This window comes from Anguilla rostrata, chromosome 10 (genome assembly GCF_018555375.3).
Source record: "Anguilla rostrata isolate EN2019 chromosome 10, ASM1855537v3, whole genome shotgun sequence".
NCBI classification, from domain to species: domain Eukaryota; kingdom Metazoa; phylum Chordata; class Actinopteri; order Anguilliformes; family Anguillidae; genus Anguilla; species Anguilla rostrata.
Genome location: NC_057942.1, coordinates 32,935,519 through 32,955,228, shown reverse-complemented (window position 1 = coordinate 32,955,228; position 19,710 = coordinate 32,935,519). Strand labels below are relative to the sequence as shown.

The 19,710-nt window shown below is 41.6% G+C and overlaps 2 long non-coding RNA genes across 2 annotated transcripts; both read right to left on the bottom strand.

The window, feature by feature from the left end:
• Positions 1-1,532: 1,532 nt before the first annotated feature.
• On the bottom strand, positions 1,533-4,626 carry LOC135233249 (uncharacterized). Its single transcript, XR_010323795.1, has 4 exons — positions 4,176-4,626; positions 3,103-3,375; positions 2,882-2,988; positions 1,533-2,733 (listed from the first exon to the last, which is right to left on the bottom strand). It is a non-coding gene; the product is annotated as an uncharacterized LOC135233249 (long non-coding RNA).
• On the bottom strand, positions 3,508-4,169 carry LOC135233250 (uncharacterized). Its single transcript, XR_010323796.1, has 2 exons — positions 3,990-4,169; positions 3,508-3,761 (listed from the first exon to the last, which is right to left on the bottom strand). It is a non-coding gene; the product is annotated as an uncharacterized LOC135233250 (long non-coding RNA).
• Positions 4,627-19,710: the final 15,084 nt, after the last annotated feature.

Here is a 19,710-nt window from a genome sequence, read left to right as displayed (position 1 = left end):
AGTAACTGTTGTTTTTTCTTTGTTTGTTTTTGTACTGTAGTTGTGAAGCAGTGCTGTGTAAATGAATACTGTACGTAGAACTGAACATAATCCGTTATTGGAAAGACAGTATGAAATGACCTCCTACATTGTATCTATGAAGATATCTATGAAGAAGGAAGGAAAACACAATATCTAGTGAGCTTGCTTTTTAGTTATTCTTAGCAGAATACCTTCAAGGCAGGGCAAGTGTTTTGTATGAGGATGGATCGGACAGGAACTGCTGAGTGTCTGCCCTTTTTTCCCACAGCAAACTTGGCTCTAATATAAGGACGGCCCCTGTGAGATCCATATCTTTTTAACTTACTACACTGACTGTTTAGTGACTGTGATGAGGTAAGTTCTCTGTGGCTATGGACCTCCCAGCTGGAATGTGCACAGAATGACAGTAGTCATGCAATGCTGAGTGTGAGAAATGCTAACGTTTCCATTACGCTGCATCTGAGGGTGTTTGGACTGGGGTTGGGGGTTGGGGGGGAGGTGGGGTGGTAGGTGGGGGGGCGTTGGGGTCGTTGCATGGTAGGGGATGGACAGTGGGGGGTCTGGTACAAAAGGCAAGACCGCTCACGCCCTCCAGGTTCTGAATAATGTAAATATGTTTCATTGCAGTGACCTGGCAGGTACCATAAATCACAGGGCAAACTTTAAACAGCTTTCACGGAGGGGCAGAATGTGGCTTCTCCTTCTTCTACCTGATTTATTAAAGCGATGTGTAACGTAGACTGTCTGACTCTGCGCTTGGATCACTCAGTATATGAACACACCTGGACTTCCATTTCGGCTACTGGATGCATCACAATGGGGTGTGGATGGCATAGGTGTTTTAGTTTAGTCTATGAGTGACAGGGAAATTAGAAATTAAAAATATTTTTTGTCAGATCTACGCATGTTTACATTTAGAATTTAAACAAACCACTCAACCAAAGCTCTTGATTATAAATATAGTACATTAGTAGAGTACATTTTTATTTGAGTACAATAACCACACATTCACAGCTCTGTAGGTAATCTGCAAGTTACAGCTTCCACAGGTGATATAAACCACTTTCCTAAGCTAAGTTTTAACTAAACATGGATCATTTTAATCTTATATATTCAGAAAAAATCTTCAGCCAAGCATGTTATTGTGAGTCATATCATTTCAGAACCTTCAGCCAAGCAGCTTGCTATGCATCTTATAATTTCAAGGCAAGAATAAAAACAAAATTAAAAATAAATATTTTTTAAAACCTTTGTTTCTCACTATCCTGTGGCCTCACAAAAGATAAATGTTGTTAATCAGATAACAGGCTTGAGTTGGTCTTCCAAAAATTTAAGTTCCTCAGAAATTGCCTCCCCAAAAATTGCATCTAATCTGTATCACTGGGACTTCTCATGCACTTCCTCTCTCTGCTGCTTTTCTCCCGCTCAATGGCGCCCGTCTTCCTGTCTGCCTGTCTTCCTGTTCTCTTCTTCGGCCTTCAAATCTTTCGCTTTGTTTTTGTACGCTAAAAACTCTCGGCCTTTTATATCTTCTCAAGACACTTTTCTACGAGCCACTCCCTCGTTGTTTCCCTCGTTGTGTCATCTACGTCTCATGTCATCTTATCTTCAACACGGCAGGTTACGCTGTCCACAGCTTTGTCTTTCCCGTCGACTTAATTTGGCGGGCTCCGTTCTCTTGTGCCTTTAACCATTCCAGCAAACAGTCACTTCCACATGGCCCTGGCTCAAAGTCATGCCTGCGCCTAATCACAACAAACTGGTAAACTGGTCAATCAGGAAACAATGCATTATCACAAAAGTGACTTACATCATATCCCCCTGACAAAATGGCTCTCTGGTCTCAATATCAAGAACCATATATTCTACTCCAATGAAGCATACACATTCAATGAATGTGCAAAATGATGCAATATTTTTGAAAATATTTTCATGCAACATGTTTTTGTCATCCGATACATTTTTTTTGTTGTCAAAAAATATTAATACTTTCAACTATTTTTTTCTGCCGAGTCTCAAGAGGATATATCCGATTAGCCTTCTATAACAGAACAGAGATACAGAACTTTTGTAAAGAGAGTACATTTTAAGTGTAGAACAAGATTAAAGCACTCAAAGTAAGAACATTACATTACATTACAGGCATTTAGCAGACGCTCTTATCCAGAGCAACTTACACAACTTTGTACACAGCATTTACATTGTATCCATTTATACAGCTGGATAGATACTGAAGCAATGTGGGTTAAGTATCTTGCTCAAGGGTACAACGGCAGTGTCCTTATCCGGGAATCAAACCTGCAACCTTTCGGTTACGAGCCCAGTTCCTTACCCACTGTGCTACACTCCGTACAAACATACAAGTTATTTAAAAGTACATATGTTAAAGACTGTGGAAATATATATTTTTTTGCAAACATGAAAAGGTGAATGGTGGCATACTCATGAACTCAGCTTGGCCTGTGGACAACCTCTAGTGATTATGTCCACCAAACTTCCTAACAATTCGAACAATTTGTTGATACAGCTCAGATTCGCTGTCGAGATACATGTCGTGCTGCACATATTGAATCAGATCATTACGATCATTATCACCAATGATCCCCATCTCATGATATTTACGTATCAGTTCAAGGAAGGCAGCTCTGTAAATGTTCATGGTTCTGTCTTTTGACAGAAAGATTTTTTTGGGGCGGGGTTTGAAGCCAAGTCCTGTAAAAAAATGTACAAAATATATATTTTTAAAGGAAGTTGAGACAGACCACCTAAACAACAGAAGAACATCAAATGCAATAAAACAAGAGTAACCCCAGGAAATTGTTCATGCACTGAAATATGAGCAAAAAGTAAGCTTGCAAACCTGCTTCATCTCTTATTTGCTGGGAAGCGTAAGGGTGAGCGATGATAAAAGCCTGCTTCAGCATTTTCGTTACGTCTCCATCTGCCATTCTGTGTGCAATTAGTTCCCTGTGAATACAACAAAACATTCAAAGAGCAGACACCTACTGTCGACCGGTCTAACCAGCCCTTCACCTCAGCTCCATATGTTTACGGTGATTTGAATGCAAGAACAACCCATACCTGCACTGTCTAGATACATTACTTGAACCAGAAGACAGAGCATCCCGGTGATGATGGGTGGAGACCTGCACAGTGAGTAGGTTCAATCCTCTTGTATCATTTTCCAGGCTCATCACCAATTCATGAAGTCTTGGATTAATGCGTCTGAGAGAGCTAAACGCGGGCAGCCTTCGAGCCATACGGAAGGACTGCAGCGGTGGGATATGATCAGCTTCAACGTAGTATTTATCCCCATCTTCACCAGAAACGAAGGGTCTTCCATAACGTAAGATACTAAAAGGTAGAAAATTGAATTCTTTCAGTACATGCATGTCAGCATGAAATAACCCAAAATACTGCAGCTTCCAGACATCTATTTTGTTTCACATTATCTGCCCACTAAAACCACTTTTTGTCTTGTATTTGGCCATTACGTGTAAGCAATAAACATTGTTAACATTACTGAACATGTGGCCATTTGTATAATGAATTGAAAAAATGTAGGACAGCAACAGCCCATTGATTCCACAAGTGACTTCTCCCTTTGGTGTCTTGCCCAACAGGATCAGAAGATTACTGTTCTGTTAACACTACCTTCTGCCCCTTGTGTTTTTGCATACTGTGTAAAAAGGGGAGATCCTGTGAAAGAAGAATGTTATTACACATTATCTATACCTGCTCTCACCAACCCCCCTTTCCTCTAACCTGAAAGCCAGGTTTTGACATAGACACACAGCCTGACTAGCACAAGGAATGCTATTTCTAGTTCATATGGTTCATTTCTTGTGTATTAACAGGAATGTTCATATAGCCAGGGGTTGACGTAAGTATGCATGCAGGTCAAAAAGATTAAAATGTGCAATAATTTCATTGTATCTATTTTTCTGTATGCAGCCATTTTTAGGTACACTTTTGATTATGACATAAAATTGTCAGAACATTTTAATCATTATGCCGATCATGCGTACTTGTTTACCACCTATGTCAACCCCTGCATATAACACTGATAAGGTCCACAACTATTATATTTTTCCAAATCAGCAACCCGTCTGCTACCCTCCACCCAAAGCCCTTACAAGTAAGATGTGTTATACTTTCCGTATGTGTCCGTAGCTCCAAGGTTCAAATGATCAGCCACCTCAGATGAATCCATGTCTCCATCCAGCTGCATCAGTGTGATTGATTTCTTCGGTGGCCCTCCACCCCCTCTCCGGTGTCTGCCTGCGTGATAAACTGCATGCCCCACAAGTGCAAGCCCACCAACACAAATACCAACAGGGCCTAAAACTGCACCCAACCCTGCTTTACCTCCTAGTGCTGCTGCACCAAATAGCCAAGCCATTTTAAATGTGTTCTTCAGTTGCTACTGTTCTGCTAAACACAGGAAGAGATAAGCCTTTTCCCTTGAGAAAGTCCCGCTGAGTGTAACCAATGAAAACATTAGACTGTGAGTGACAGAGTATGTAAACCAATCACTTTCCACCCTGCTTTATAGTCAGTGAACTACGGCACCTGCTGACACAAATCAGTTCTATAATTGGCTAAAGTCAGAGGAAAGCATGTGGTTTACAAGAAGTGTGTAGAGGAGGGGGCAGCAAGATTCCTACTGTCCCATTCTCTATGCTTCTCATGTAAACCTCTATGCATTTCTTAAATTGGTAAATAAACTAAACTGCAGTATGGATTAAAGCTCTGAATCACAATTTTGTCAAAGACTGTTAAAGTCTGTCTGTGAACTTCTCAGAGTAATTCTAAAGCCAAAATAGCAGAGAAGGGAAAACAGAACAGCTTAAATATACATGCACTCAGATAAATGATTCAAGGAATTCATTGGAATTAAGCAAGCACATCACCTTGGTTTTATTCCAATGAACTCCTGTTTTTGGCAATCCACTATCCCCTGCAAGTCACCAACTTCCTGTCAGTCACACTTCAGACAGTCACTTGCACTGAAATCATCATCATCATCATCAACAACAACAAAAAGAACGATTGAGCTTAAAAATGCAGTAACTGCATTGTGTTGCTGTAAAATCCTTCAAGGAAATTTCCCTAATATGCGAAGCGTGTAGTTCTCCCCTCTCTTATTTACTTTATATTTAGAACCTGTAGTGTGTCTCACCTTAATCAAAATGAATTGAAAACATTTTAAAAGGATGAATGATTTTCTTCATTGTTTTTGGTGAAAGTAGAGGACACTGCTGTACAATGTTTTCGAGAAAAAAGCTGGGAAGAGAATTTCCACCATTGGCTTCAAGCGAGGTGATACATCACAATTTAGAGTGCTTGACTTAGTATCCATACTATTTTATGCACTTAATTTTGAGGGCCAGCTTTCAGTTATATTCCAAATACAAATTCTTTGTGAGGAACTTCTTGTGTGGTGACGCAGAAACAGCACAATCACATAACGCAGACAAAGCCAAAAAGTTAAAAAGTATTCAAAATAATAGAGTAATGCAAAAGAATAGGTTAAAATATCATAATATTTAAAATATCATAATTCTATTGTTCATATTATTCCGTCTAATGGATTAAAGTCTAGTGGATGTAGAGACAAAAGTGAACATAGCCACCTCGATCCTCAATGAATGGGAGTGATTTCTTCGCCCCCGAGGGGAGAAGTTTAGCAGAGTGTGTGTTTCGGGTTTTCTCCCTTCCCTCTGACCCATTTTTAAAAGATGGTGTGCTGAGGTTGGCCTGATCTTTCGAAAAGCACTGCGTTCAGCGCTAAGTACTCACAAGTACACGAACAAGTACATGAATGCGTGAATAAGCAGCAGTTTTGCTGATCTGACCCTAGCTGCGTTTGCACAGTCATACTCCCCTGCTCCTTTCATCCGCGCGCTTCCTGAGAAAAAGTGAGCGGGGTTGAGGCAGTGACCTCGATGATTACAGGGGGCCGACACAGACTCTGCTGGACTGAAGGGGCTCTTTCCAGCCGACTGGACAGAATGTCTGCGTCGGAGGAGGACGCGAAGTCGGTCTCGACCCCGGCCAAAGGATGACGCTCCAGCGAGGCCTTTGAAAATGGTTCACTTTCAGATTTCATCGCAGGGGCACCCGGAGGCTGTCCTGAGGCTCAGACCGCATCGCCTGGTCTGGACGTGAGCATGCGCCGTCGGGGGAGTCTTTGCGACTAGGCAAGCGCAGATGAATGCACCGGATTTTTTTTTCGTATCCCGTAAAGTCAAACAACACGCCTGATCAGATTACAGCAGATCCATGACTCGTCCACATTATCTTCTAAAACGTGTCATCACAGGTCTTCTGCTTCTCTTTTTAACCCGAGAGAGACTCCTGATAGAAATCAGTGGTTGCTGTGTACTCCAAAATCTTTCATTTATTCGCAAGGGATTTCTTTAAAGCAATAAAATTGATAGATTGAGAACTCCTCTTTGCATGTTCTATTGTTTAAGTTTTTTTTGGTTTATGTATTATCTACAGGTTTAAAATCTGATGACAAGATGTAAATATAACATTGGGCTCAAAATAAACTATTTGTAAATGTAAAGGTAAGCCAAGACACAAAGAGAAAAGTGTTTTGAAAAGATTTAATGGGAAGCATGTAGTTTCTAGTAATACTGAATGGTGCAAGCAACCAACGTACTGTTTATTATATCATTTAAGTCCCTTCATAAAAGCAATTTTTTATTTCATTTATGATGAATAATAATTTTGATGTCTTTAAAATTAAGAACAAACAGGATTTTTCTGTATCCCCAGAAGCAAGATCGTCGCCAGATATCATGCAGAAATATCAGATTCAGCTAAGAGGGGCTTTGATTTAAAATCAAAGCAGATGTCAGCAGGTCTGGTTCCCTTCAGTAGTAGGTAGTAATAGGTGCACAGAATGAGAATAAGATACTGGAAACTGGAGCAAGATCCTAAAAACTGCTGATAGTGATTTAGCTTTTATTGTTAACAAATGTTGAAAGCACAAGACCAGGATACAAAGATCAAAGAAAAAGACCTGGTCCATCAGTAAAAATCGGATGAATATAACATTAATAAATATATGTTATGACAAAAAAGTGTGAAGGAATGACTGTGAAACACACACACACACACACACACACACACACACAGTCCCATATTGCTATACTTTAGGATTTCCCATTGACTACATTCATTCCGTAACCTCTAACCCTAACCCTAACCCCAACCACTACATGCCTAACCTTAACCTAATTGTAACCCTAACCCTGAGTCCTAACCCTAAAACAGCCTTTTGACCTTGTGGGGACCAGATAAAGGTCCCCACAAAGCGTAATTTTCCTCATCTCTCTATCCTTGTGAGGACATTTGGTCCTCACAAAGATAGTACTACAAGTTAAAGGAATCCTTAATTTTCTGGCATGACTATTGTCTCACAGTTGCTTTGAAACTGTCTCAAAGCACCATTGCGCAGGCCAGAATATCTGTTGGTCTGTCTTAAGCACCGTTAATGCATTTGTCACAAAAATGTTGCTGTTTCCAATTAGTCACCTCGTTCCTCGTTAATAACTGTGCTTAGCCCGCGGAAATATCTTGCCGCTGACCGTAGCAGGGGCCGGTTAATGGTGCCGAGGACGTGTTAAATTATGAGGAGAGATTTTGGTGAAGCAAACTCCCTGTGACTCTAATCTGTGGAATGCTGACTCCCTCAAAGGTCAGTAATTGGGAACTTTTTTTTCTTCAAACCTGTCCCACCAGCAGGCCCAAACTCGCAACAGGGCCTTGAAATTCATCCCCTCGGGTCAAGCAAAAACACTTGTTTGGAACCAAATTCTTTTTTCCTTTTAAAGTTAGGGGTTCATAGCCATTCTTCCAAAAGCAAATGAACCAAGTTTAGAATTTAAAAAAAGATCACTGTTTTACACCTCTGCAGCCAATAATAAAAAGAGAATAGGTGGTGTGTTTGTTTAATATTAGGGGCAACAATGAGCTGTCCCTCCCTAGTAGGAATTTCTCTTAACATAAACCAAAAGAAAGAGAAGCTTTCACTGCATACTCAGATATCATGGAGATACCAACGAGCAAAATGTGAACAGATGGATCAAACTGTATGCTGTGAAACTCATTTTAGTCACTGAAGTTTAAAACAAAACAAAAAAACCCTTTTTATACTAAACTGCAGTTTCTATGCCTGGCACATACTTAGTAGTGTCACATACTTTGTAAGCATTGAACTTTAGATTACTCTTGCTGCACAAGAGATTCATGATTACCTATAGCCTTTTTATTTAGCATTTTGTATATTTATTAATTCTTTGTTTTAAATGTGTTTCTTTTTTCTGGATTTTGTAATTTCCCAAATCATCAATTACAGCGACCTCACTGTCTGTGTAGGAAAGTTTTTGCAACACAAATTCTATTATCTTGCATCTTTGCTTTACAGATCAGCATCCTTATCTTAGAATAGCATCCTTATCTTAGGCATGTGTTGTGTGCAATTTAATTAATTGCACATTCTGTAATTTGATTTTACAGCTGTATTTTCACAGGAGAAATTGGGGTTAAGGGTCTTGTGTAATATGACAGAAGGACACCACCTCACAATTCTTATGACCTCTTACGACTACGTGCCCACACTATTTATTTATATATATTTTATACAAATTATACATATATATATATATTTTATTAGCTATAAATGTAAAAAATAAAAATAAAAAAATTTTTTTTTTTATTAAATGCTGTTCATTGAGGATTTTTCGTTCTTAATTATTTCTTTAATGTTATTTTTGGGGACAGCTATATCCAAAGATGCCCGGAAGAACAATAGATCGGGTTTGTATGACTTCACAGGGTTCACACTGTGCTGTAAATATGTCCCAGCAATCCCCTTTGCCTTCGTAATCCCCTCAAAGCGCTCGGCTGAATGAGGGAAGAGAGAGAGCTGCCATGTTAAACTGCTTACCGCAATTAAAATTTATTTAGGCTTACAAGGACTCCTTTCACTGCTGAATAAATCAGCTCAAAATGACAAGCTTCAGGTGGAAGTGTTATTTTCTGCGGGGTTCTGGTGCGCCGGATTTCTCTCTCTCCCTGTAATTATCCACTCCCGCCTCGACCCATCTCATTAATATGGAGCTGAGTAACGGCCCTCCCGAGACTGGAAACTTTGTCCCCGCCGCTGCGCAATGCTTGTAATTATGTCGTTAAAACAAACTGCAGTTTCCGGCCGGCCTTCGACTGAAAGGCGGTGACGCGATACTCCACTGCTGTTCGAATGAAGTAACAGAAGATTGGCACCGTTGCCTGGAAACGCCGTCTGGCTGTCATTCGATGGTTCATGGATTAAACTGATCTGGAGCACTTGTTATTGCCTATGTTATGCCTCAGTTTTTGACAATATCTGAATAATATTTTGACAGCCTACGCTAAGGGTGTGTCACGTCGACAGTCAGGTATTTTTTGCCTTGTCATGATCAGTGTTTGCAAAAAAAATCTCATCGGAAGTCGCTGTAGTCTGAAATGTCGCTAGAAGTCGCTAGATTGCGTGATGATGTCCAGTGGCGTGTGTCACTAGGTGTGCCACCATGCGGGTGCTACTGTGTTAGTGGGTTGCAGGGTGGGTACACAGTGACGTCAGACTGGACATCGTTCGCAAATTTTTGCTGTTGCTCGGCAACAAGAATGGAGGTTGCCAAAGTTGTGAGAAGTCGCCAAATAAGATAAGATATAAGATAAGATTTTTAGTCGCTAGGAAGGTCAAAAAGTCGCTAAATCGAGTAAGAATGGGCAGCTCTGGTTATGATGGCTGTTGATGGTATTGAGGTATGCTTGAGATGTAGAGTACACTATGTAGGCTATATGGGCACTCTAGGTATAAAATATCTTCTTTTTTTTTCAAAACAAGGCACCCGTGGCACTGTGGTAAAACACTATATGAACTGAACAAGGACTAGGGGAACTACTTAAAGTTAATCGAAGGATTGTATTGTGCTCGCTGAAGACTATTCAATGTAGGACATGTAATCTAAAGCAGGGGGATAAGTCAAGGCCAACAGTCAGGCTGAGTCCATCATTAAGGAATTCCCGCCCAAATGTGGAAGCTTTACAATATTTTATTTTGTCCATAATTGTATTTTGGCTTGTTTTATTTATAAACGCATATGTATGGGGTGATTTATCTACTAATACATTTATTGAATGTGATGCATCCAAAGTAATGTGCAAAAATAGAGGACTCTTTAAAGTGGCATGACAGTTCAGTTTTCTTAACTGGCAACATAAGTATTAAAGTGTCAAAACTCAACCATTGGTAACACATTCTGGCATGTCATGACCCATGCAGATGAAACAATAAAATTCTGGGTACAAGACCGAGGCCATTTTGTAGGCTAAAATGTATGACCAAAGAAGTTAAAGACCTCATTTTCTTTCAGAATAGTTAATGCACCTTTTCTACATTTAGCACACGCTATCTGATCTCATCTACTTATGTTTTTCCCTCCTTTTTTCAAAAGGCTGAGTACTCCAGGCTGTGGATCACTTTGCTCTTTACTGCAGGGGGGGGCAGATCCCGACAATGTTGTCGATTTACCCACTTGAACAGTGTTTGTCCATTTTAATTTGAATGAAACCCCGAGCAGAACTCTGCTTTGTTTTCGAAAGCCTTCATTTGAATGCTGGACTTCACTTCTTGACAAAAGGCGGAATTAATGCAAAGCAAACTCCATCCACCCTACTCTGCTTAACTTTCAGCAGGCCTTTGTTCTTTCGATGGCTTGAGCCAAGTGCCAAAGCGAGGGGGTACTCGCATGCCCCGCAGATTTTGTGAGTGTGTTTTTACCCGCCACCGTCAGGAAAACAAAAAAGAAAGAAAAAAAAGCAACCCTGGACTTAATCATTTTCATAAAGCAAATAGGATTGCGGTGGAAGGGTAAAAAAACTGGCAAATCTCTCATCAATGAGCTTTTCAGAGTCGTAATGCCTAACACTCGCGGAATTGTACAGTTAAGATCGGCAAAGAACCTAAATAAACTCGGCTGACACTACTGAGAGCTGCGCAAACAAAGGATTATGTACGAGATGAAAGGAGGAGGAAACTGGCAAAGCCGTACGTCTGTGACTTTAAGAAAGCTAACGCAGTAGCTCTATCCCTGCGCTGGTGCCCGTGTGCTACAGGGAGGCATTCAGTCTAGCTCTGATGTAGCACATATATTTAAATGTGCGTGTGCGTGTGTGTGTGTGAGAGAGAGAGAGAGAGAGAGAGAGAGAGAGCCCATATCATTTTTTAAGGATTGGATGCAAAAGTAGGAAGTTTTTTTATGCATTGAAGTCCCCCTGAGAGTTTGCTACTATCAAAAATTGTTGACAAATCGTGATGACAAACATTACCTGGTACAAACTGAACAGGCAAAAAAAAAAAAAAAAAATCACCCCCTTACTCATTCTCCTGATGCCCTCTCTCAGCATTGCCCTTAGACAATTTTTGGTTTGTTTCCAGAGGGTTTGTTTCCCTTGGTTTTTTTTATTTTTTATTTTTTTAACTACCACGGCGACCACTGTCATGTGTGTAAACAAGTGTCCCCCCCCCCCCATCCCAGGGTCAGTTGCTACTCAACAGAGGCTAGGATTCCAGGGACCAGCGTGCGGCAGCACTGGCCGCATGGCCCCCTGCCTGTGGAGAGCTGGGGCAGAGGGACCTGACAGCTCAGAGACCCCGGGGGCTGGGGGGACACACTGTCACAGATGCACAATGGGCCTCACTGGTGCCCCCTGGCCATCAACAGCACCCCCACCCCCTGCTCCCTTCTCCCCCACTGCCACCGGATTAGGAGACCCCGCGGAACAAAGGGGTGGCCAACAAAAGCCCATGTTAAATTGGGCATTAAATTCAACACTCAGTCACGGGGCAAAGTATTCACCAGGAGTTTATGAAAAATATATGTGTGTGGTGGGGGGGCGTGAGGAGGGGGGTGGGGGGGAGGGGTGGCATGGGAACGGCAGAGAGAGGAGATGAATAACTTATACGAGAACAGGAGAGAGAGGGATGTGTAACTTATCATATAAGAACTTTTCATTTGCTCTTAACTGTCTGTTACAGTTATTAAAGTTTTAGAAATTAAGCTGTGTACGAATTCCTATACACTTATATTGCACTCTACATTCCAATGCATGCCGGGCACTGAAATGTTGCCTGTTCACAAATGAATGAAAGTTACAGAGATGCTAGTTAATTAGGGGGCACAGCTGTGCGTCAGGAATCCCACCAAATCCATCCTGTCATTTTTTAAGAAAGTATTTCTCACTTGAGGTAGATTGAAACGTGAGGCTCGTGATTCTGTGTCTTCCTAACTTTGCATGGATTCCGATGACTGAGGTTAAACCTTGCAGGGTTATTTGAGTGCAATGGTGTCTCTGTTCTCATACTGACAATGGTAGGGCTCGTGAAATATTCAACTCGGTATCTTTGGGTCAATGATACTGGATAAAACTGCAGGCTCAAGGGGCCGTGCTTGTTCGGGCAGAGAACCCCACTAATTTCCTGAGCCGCGGAGTTTGCCATTTGCTTTCAGCTGACTTGATCTTTCAGCTAATTACCTGAAACCAGGTGCGCTTTTGTCTCGTGGTAGCACACGGATGCTTGCGTGACTGGTGCTGTCAAGTCATGTTCGTATCCTAGGTGTCTTCATTGTGTCTTCAGGCTCTGGAAACTGCCTCTTTAATTTCACCCCCACATATGTACTTACAACTGGTCCAGGATCACCTTCTCAAACCAAAAACTTAATGAAAGCCATGATGAAAATAAATTTGAACTGATCCTGGGTCTGTACTTGGGGGAAGAATCAATCTACTTGGAATGGCACCTACTCAGCAGGCTGTACACATATTATCACCTGTCAATCATGTGGGAGTTGGGGCGTCTCTTCCTGGGTGGGAAATCCCTGAGGCAGATGAGATAAAATCCTATCCCAGTGTATGATTAGCCTGCCAATCTCCTGCTATACAGAAGATTGTGGGCACAGATATAAAAATCAAGAAAAAAACATCCAAGAATACAAGATGTTGCTGCCATGTTTTTACTGATGTGAAATTGCTGTGGTAAGTTCTAATTTCTGAAGACAAACTCTTTTGCCACAAAAGACATTTGTTTCACATATTCACATCCACTAAACATAGAGTGTACATGGAGTGCTTTTTTCCTGTTTGTACAGTTACATGTAATCAATGAGGCATACTTTGACTCGTGACTGAGTGTTGATTTCACATATTTACTGTATCTCTTCTTAAGTGACCCACTTTTCATTTTCTGGAAGAGTGGGTAGGAGTTCATTTTTCCCATCAGATTGATGTATAACTATCTTTCAAATGAAAGAACTCTGCTACTCCTTTTCAAATGTGAATTCTGAGCAAATATGAATGTACTTGAAAGAAAAGTTTCAAGATAAATAAAGCCGATAATGGTTTGCAACACTGACCAGTGGCATACATAGCGAACCAAACAGAACCCACATGTTTCAATTTGAATTTCCTCAAAAAAATAAAGAAAAGCAAAAGTCCCTCAGGTTATTAGTCATGCCGATCGTTCATGGGAGGAGGAATGGAATATAAAATTCCCTGGACCTTAAATCACTCCGTTGGTCAGACTCACTGAATTTATGAGCTTATATTCCTTGATTTATTTTCCCGCCTCAGTCTGGAATACGCTTCCAAGGTTACTCGCATGCTGTCCAAAATCCAAAAGTCCCCCCCCCCAATAACAGAGGGAAGGAGGGAGTTTTTCCCCCACAGTATCACAGGTATTAACCGTGTTGATTTTGCTCCTTCGCCCCACACCCCACACCAAATTTCACCTGGACGCAGATGAGAGCGGAGAGGTCGCCATAAACACTCTGATTTATCAGCGTCGCGTAAGGGGCCGGCGGTGATTTCATCGCAGAACAGCCTTTAATGAGCTATGACCTAAAGCAATTTACGGGCTGTTAAATAAACGCCCGTGGTGTTTTTTTGGCAAGCCGGCGGTAGAGGTCAGACTGAAAATAACAGAAGAGCCTGGTCATTAAGGCCAATTTCAGAGATTTTCTCTCAAGAAACGGCATTCACCAAGTCCAGGGGTGGAGACTCGTCACCGTAATTGAAGCCGAAGCATCAATGCTCCCACGAGAATTCAGACCTAGACACTGTTCACTGTCTTTTTTTCATTTTAATGCCACTTATCTTTTTGAATAGGTCTTGGAAACACACTTTGACATGTTATTGCTATTTCACATCCCAAACAGAACATGTAGCTACATATATTTGCGCATTCGTATTTTGTGTGTGTGTGCCTTTCCAAAATGTTATTTTCTTAGAGGAAATAATTATGTCTAAAGGGAAAAATATGGTCATAATCTTCTTATGAAGAAACCGAGTATGAAAACATTGACTTGTAGTTTGAGCATGACATCATATTTATGTAGAAGTCTGTGTAAATCTGCTACATCTCTGGCAGCGTGTATACAGTATATGTATATCAGTGGATGATATAGTATTGTATGGTCTGAAAATATGACTGGATATAAAGCATGTTAGCATAGCCTGTGTCACCTTGCATATGCCCTGAGCATGACTTCATGCTTCAAAGACATTCTCAAGTACCACAAGACATACCCCCATAAATATACAAACAAATCATTTTATAATGACAACGCATTGCATATACTGGCACCGCAGAAGGAACTGCCTGCTAGGTAGTTCAATGCGCGTGTGTTCCCTCTGTGTGTGCTGGCATATAACTGTAGTTATAGTAAGGAGGAACAGCAAAACATTTTTCTATGGAGCAGACGTTTGCAGAGAGGCTGGCCTTTTTTAAAGTTCAAGTTCAGAGCACTGCTGTTGAGTATGAACAGCTCTCAGTGAGGCCAGACTGTATTTGAATCTCTGGGAATTTTCTTCTTATGGTTCCAAGTCAACCCCCCCCCCTCTTCTTTTTTGCATACAGAATAGCAGACACCCCCCCCCCCCCCAAAATAAAAAAACATTTTGAATTAGTCAAAACAAAATTCATATCACACTTATGATAAACATTAAGAATAACAAGGACATGTCAAAATAGAGATAGAATCAAGAGATATCCCTGAGCCAGAAAGCATGCTGGGAGTTACTCACACAAGGACTGTTTTCTTTGCTTTTACGTCAGACTCAGACTTTTTCTTGCCTCGTGTAAACCCAACTGCAGGTACGGGGTGTGCTCTGCGATTGACCAAGAGCCATTAGTATGTTTATGTCAAGGAAACTGCCAGGGTTGGTCTGACACAACGAGACCTTGGATTCAATGTCCATCAGGCAACGGGGGGGGGGGTGGGGGGGGGGTCACGGTACACCCAACCCTACAGACGGTCATGTGGAGAGCCTGAGGGTAAATGTGAAGTGTGTTTTCACGCTCTTCAAAGGAGGAATCTGTCCTTGTTATTGGGCAGTGCACAACCAAGTGTCTCTCATTCCAAACTCTCTCATCAGGGAGAGGCGCACAGATTAAGTTATCGAAGGTAAAAAAGGGGAGTACAGAGTGCTGTTGGCCAGATTTGGTTGCCGCGGTCGGCTTGAACCTGATTTCGCTCGTCTGCAAGATTAATGTCGGCGATAAGAAATGAAGACTTCCAGCTGCGCTCTGGCTACCAATGAAAAAAGGGCGATCGGAATGAATTACCCAGAGTCCTGTGGACGCCAATGTGCTCCAGAGAGCGAGCGCGAGCGTCAAGGCTCAGCTTGCCGGTTAGCGGATTTGAGACGTTTATGGGTTTCACAGAGAGAGGGTAAAGCAGCGAGCGCAGGAGCCACGGACCCGCCCGTCCCTCTGGCGCTTAGCGAAGGCGCCAAATATGAATCGCGCGACTCCGGATTCCAGAGGGGCTCTTCCTGTGTTGCTAAGAGAGCTCACCCCACCCCACCCCCCCCCCCCCCCCCCCCCCACGAGAGGGGGAACAGCGCCAGGAAAGCAGGGGGTTAAGAGTTTCGACTCCCCGTACGGCGCAGAGCGTTGGATCTGACTCCCAGCTCCATTCCTCCCCACTGCCTGGGTGGTCCCTGCGTCACTTCTTTTTTTTTTTTTATACGGCCGGCCTATTAGCGCCATTGGCTGGTGATTTATGTAGCTGTCACCTCGACTCCATCAGCTACGTCAGCAGCAGTGAATTGTGGGCATGGCAGCCAAGCTGGAGCTTCGGGCCTCCTGTATCGTGACTAAAGTAAACTGCCCTCGGAGCGGAGTGGGGAGGAGGGTGGGGGGGGGGGAGAAAAAAAAATACTGTAGAAAAAACAAAAGCTCCACATACCACCCACCTCTCTCTGTAGATTTCCCGCAGAAGAATTTCCTTTAATGGCCTCTGCTTGGCTGGAAGAGAGAGAAGCCAAGACCTGGGTTGACTCGAGGTATCTTTTAAGCGAGGCCTTCACGGTTGAGGAGAAGACAAACAGCCAGATCGGTGTGTCGGGCTAGTGTTTATTTTCTTGCTACAGTCAGTGCTGAGGACTGCTTCCTCTTTAGGGCTCTGGATCAGAGTGGTCCAGCGGCCTTACAGGAATACTGAAGCCCAGCAAGTTTCCATTCTACCTGCACTAAATTTAGACATTTTTCTTTTTTTTCTCTTTTCCATAGAGTGAAAATATTTAATCTATATATGTCTAGTAAGATAATTACTTTGCAAAGAAAGGACAAGACTAAAGGTATTTGCAAACTGTTGTAAATATCTGAGTGAAATATCATCGACCCAGAACCCAGTTGACATGCTTACCAGCAGTGACCTTATCATTGTCCAGATGGCCAATAGGGAGTGGTTGTGATGCTTATAACCATGCTCAGTGTTATTGATACACAGAATGTGTATGATTTGGGGCTTTGTGTAATCTTAGCTATACCCCTACGGACGTTTTCCTCACTAGCGTCTTTGTCTTTGCATGGCTTTCGATGTAGGTGCCTGGAACTTGATTTGTTACATTTTACAAGGTTACTTGACTCATTATGAATCATGGTTTTTAGGAAAGAGGAGGGTGCTTGCTGAAACCTCGTAAAAATGAAGTTTCCATCCTCGAAAGATTTTAATGAGTACACAGTTAAGACTTTAATAACTTTGTTGCAAATGTCGTGGACTTATTTATTTTTTCGAGTTATGTAGTAACCAAGTATTCAGTTCATTACTTTGACATTGAGGGGAAAAATGAAAAAAAAAAAAGAACATAATGTTGGTATGCAAATAATAGTAAAATAAAAACAAAACAAAAAATAGAATTTCCTCAAGTACACAATAGAAAAGTTATCTTAACTGATGTTAGCACTGATGATGTTCAAAAAATATATTATTGACAATTATTTTTGTAAATACTAAACCCATGAAAAGATGTCTTTTGATTCTTCAGGTCTCAGAGTCAATCAACTGACACATTTATATTATACTTGGCCCTTTTTCAATATACTGTTAATTTTTAGTCATCATTTTTACACATTTTTCATTAATTACACCCATGTGATTTGCATTAGAAATTTTAAAAAAAATTATATTTCCTCCAATCTATTTCATGCGCACTACAGTTAGATTGGACCTTACTGACGGAAGATCACTCACTCATAGTTACACTATTTTTCTGCAGCTGGAAGCAATGTTATGACGCACAGGGCATGTTAAAAGGCAAACTATGATTTGGAACATGAAACATGTCTGCTGGTAATTAAAACAAGCCTTTGGCCCCAGGCATGGGCAGCAATGGGCCTTTCAGGTGCTTGTTACCAACCAAAATTCCCAGAAACTGGGGCAATTTAAAAGCTGCCGGAGAGGACTTATTGCTTCTCTGAAAAGCGCAAACCTCGATTAGCAGCGGCGCGTCAGTTAATTTACGCGTCTTTTAAATCACCTGACGCTCCTCCGGACCAAAGCGGGCCCCTCTTGCCACAAGACCCAAATTAGGGACCTCGCTCCTGTGGAAAGTTGTACCCCATAAATATTTTAATTGGGCTTATTTAGCTTCCGGCTACAATGTTTCTTTGTTTGCCGATGACGTTTATACAGGAAATCGTCTTACATTTTTAATGTAATTCCTAAACAATATGCTAAAATACAGTTGAATACCATTTTAACGGATTGTTGATCCATGACAACCCAGTCACAAAGAAGCAGGACTACATTAAGTTTCCAGTGATCTTTTTCTGTTTCACAATCTAACAATGTATTATAAATAAATAAATAAATAGTTCCTAAGCATATTTGCCAAACTTTGCGGTGTACTTTGACACACTTACCAATGAATGTTCAACATTTGGTAAGGACACAGCATCATATGAAATGATATTGAGCATGACGAACTTAGTTGCACCTCACAATCTTTGCAAACATCATATTAAACAACTGCACAGAATCAGCTTACAGTAGAGAATCTTCTAAACACTGTTGTGCCATCAGGCATGCAAAATTTATGATGTGGTCCAGGGCTGCACAAACATTTTATTTTCATGCACTTGCAAATGGGCTAATACTACATTGTGAATAAACTTCTTAGAACCCCTGGCACACATAAAGAGAGCGACAGGGTGCAGCCGAAAGTGAAGTGGTTTTCTTAATTTACGTTGGGTCAGAAGTAAAGGTCGTACTTTTCAGTTCAGAAAAAGCTTCATTGTGGTCGCATGGTAACTTTCCAGATGCAAGCGTGTGTGATCAAACAGTTCATAATTAGAACCATATAATTTGGGAACATTATTATATTAAAGATGGCAGCTTGGTTTCCCTAGCAAAACTAACTTCACGAGCGGCTGACCATAATGTGGGCTTTCAGTATAGCAGTGCTGGTGTGTGTGTGGGTGTGTGTGTGTGTGTGTGTGTGTGTGTGTGTGTGTGTGTGTGTGCATGTGTGCATGTGTGTTTGTGTGCGTGTGTGTGCATGTGTGCGTGTGTGAGTGCCTGCATGTGTGTTTGTGTGTGTGTGAATGTGTCTGGGGAGGAGAGGGGGTCTGTAAATATGCTAAGAAAAAATGTTCTTTAGGAATGCAAGTTTGTATTTCAAAAAGCCTGAAGCAATAGTGTTGGGAAATAACTAGTGTGTGTGTGTGTGTGTGTGGGTGTCTGTATCTGTGTGTGAGTGTGTGTGTGGCTATGTCTGTGTGTACAGTATATGTGCGAATGCATGTGAGATGGAAGATCGTGTCCCACTGTTGCAAGACGCAAAGTTTGCATATTGCAAAGTTGTAGCGAAAATTAATGATGATTAAATAATTATTACGACACAAAGAACAACAAATGGAAATACTGAAAGAAGGGGGGCATTGTGGAGACGGCGCAAGTGCCAAAGCCCTGTTTGAACATCTGAGCGGATTCTTGCTCCACTTTGGCAACCGACAAGTCTTGGCGCTGACACACTATAGCGTATTACTAGCCTACGGGAACAATGGAGCTTTGACTTTGAGTGCAGAAGGAGCTAGCCAGGACGCAAAAGCCGCAATTTGGTTTTAAAAACAAATGCTGCAGAGAACTGGTTAGCTGGAATAACACACTTTAAGAGGGACAGTGCAGTTATTCTTCATACTTTGCGTGCTTGTTTTCAGAACGAAACAAACGCCCCTGCAACTATATCCTTTTCAATTCGCCGATGGGTGGCTGATGTCATTTGCCTTGTCGTCAAAACATGACTACGAAAAACACGCATATTAACTTGGACGATCCATTGCCAGGT